Source organism: Pinus tabuliformis, chromosome 3_2 (genome assembly GCF_031772625.1).
Source record: "Pinus tabuliformis cultivar Carrire ecotype Pingquan chromosome 3_2, CPIR1, whole genome shotgun sequence".
Taxonomy (NCBI): domain Eukaryota; kingdom Viridiplantae; phylum Streptophyta; class Pinopsida; order Pinales; family Pinaceae; genus Pinus; species Pinus tabuliformis.
The window spans coordinates 762,616,945-762,619,114 of NC_142302.1; the positions used below are offsets into that span (position 1 = coordinate 762,616,945).

At 38.2% G+C, this 2,170-nt stretch overlaps 1 long non-coding RNA gene across 1 annotated transcript; it reads right to left on the reverse strand.

The window, feature by feature from the left end:
- Positions 1-200: 200 nt before the first annotated feature.
- On the reverse strand, positions 201-529 carry LOC149182857 (uncharacterized). The gene is made up of 2 exons (XR_016256682.1): positions 432-529; positions 201-287 (listed from the first exon to the last, which is right to left on the reverse strand). It is a non-coding gene; the product is annotated as an uncharacterized LOC149182857 (long non-coding RNA).
- Between the last annotated feature and the right edge of the window lie 1,641 nt (positions 530-2,170).

Here is a 2,170-nt window from a genome sequence, read left to right on the forward strand (position 1 = left end):
TACATTGCATTGCACTCAATATTTAAATAAACAACAAATAAATTAAGATGCCTAATTTAAATGAACACAAATAACCCCAGAATTTGCATTGACAAAATGCTCTTGTATATCTCTCAACTTACCACTAATGTTAGCTTACTCTCAGTAGCTGAATTCTTTATTGTTTCAGATGTGCTTTTTTTTATCAGTTTGTAACAGACTTTGGAATTGCTGAACCTTGATTTACATGCCCAAGCACAGTATCACTTGCAGCCTTGTCATTACATGGATTTATATTTGGTGTTTACCTGCAATATCATCAAACTCAGGCTAAATAGTTCTAACAAATAAATGATGGATGTTTACTGCAATAATTGCTTTTGATATGGTCTTTTCACTCAACTAAACCTATAAAATATTCTTATATGAAGACTGTAACTTATTATCCACACCTTAAGGAGAGTTGATGTCATTTGAAGTGGATGTTGACTTGGTTTGTTCATATAAATCCAACATTTGATTGCTAACCTCTACACAGAAATTAACAATTGTAGTGGGTAGATTCCTACATGTCACAAATTGACAATTCACTTATAATAGTCAGTCCCCTACTTCCAAATATATCTCGCCTAATAACAATTGATGTGTATGAGCAATCAAAAACATTTAGATATGATGACATTATGCAAAGTTTGAGCATTATTATAAACCTGAGCACTCTGCAAAAACACCATATTATATCAAAGCAATAAGCTAAACCTCACATTGGTGAGGAGTCACATGAAATTCCTCCCACCAAGGCCTCTCTCCATCTAATGGCAATTTAACCTTAAAAAACTTAGCAAGAAAGATAGCTGCAACATCAATATGTTAAGGCTTGCACTGGATGCAAAGGGTTGTAATCCCTAACACATAAAGCCATTTTCTAATCTTGTTGAAAATCCAAAGATGAATGCAATCCAAAAAGCATAAAATATTGAAGAATAAGGATAGGAACTGGAACACTCACCCATTATTCACAAAATTCCATGCTACTTGTGCTAAAGAATTTTCTGCAACATCAAAAATCTTGATTTGCAGAAACAATATTTGTATGGATGTTGCATGATATCAATGTGGTGAAAATAGCTGTTACACAGTAATTTGTCACCATTGGTCACCGTCCCTGTTACCCCTTTCACGTACTTTGGAGGACTCATTCTACTTGCCAAAGAAATTAATCTCGGCATTCGTGCATTGGTAGCAAACCTGGACTCTCAACTTGTCGTCCACCAGCTCAACGTGCAATATTCTGTCAGAGACCATCGCATTCTAAGGTTGTATTTACGTGTGAGATTGTTAGAAAGGAAATTTGATTTTATCACATATCAGCATATTCCACGACAATTAAACACATTATCTGATGCATTGGCTAATCATGTATTAGATAGACATTTGCGTAATTTGTAATCAAAACATTATACAAGCAAGCACATGAAAGCACAATAATAAACTATAGGCATATGTATATATATACGTGTGTGTCATAATGTTTGCGCCCTGCGCGTTACATAGTCCAAAAAAAACAATACATGTCCGAATCTCATATGGCCGGAGACAACATGTCTCTCAAAAATATGCAAAAAATGAAACCTAGGCGTCTAATCACGGTGATGCTCATGATAGCATGTCACCGCTCGCACCAAACGTCTCAGTAGACGGTGGACGCGAGTTGGTACTCCCACTATGTGCCTCTGGTACGTGAAGGGCACATCTGCCAATCTGGCATAGTCTGGAATCCCTCGAGTAAGTCCCTCAAGGTTCTGTACTAGCTCTTCACCCACACCACCCTCTACCTGAGGGTCGGCTGCGGGTTGTACCCTCCGTGCTATGTGAGACAGACCAGCTGGTCGCTCTGCACCAACATCTGCATACATATATATAGCTGTTGTCAGAGACATGCATGTATTACAAAAAAATTATTAAATACATAAAAAAAACATCAAAAACAAAAAGAGTTCTTACCAAACTCCTCATCCCAGTCTTCTCCCACAGGCAATGGGAGATCTGGGTCTCCAGTAAAATAAGTGCTCGCATAGGGCCAATCCTTTATAATGATCATCTGGTGACGAAGCCATATGAAGAACTCGGGTCTCCAGGCCATCTGCTGGCCCCCTCCTCCTCTAGGCATCAGTGCTGCCCATCGAGTCAA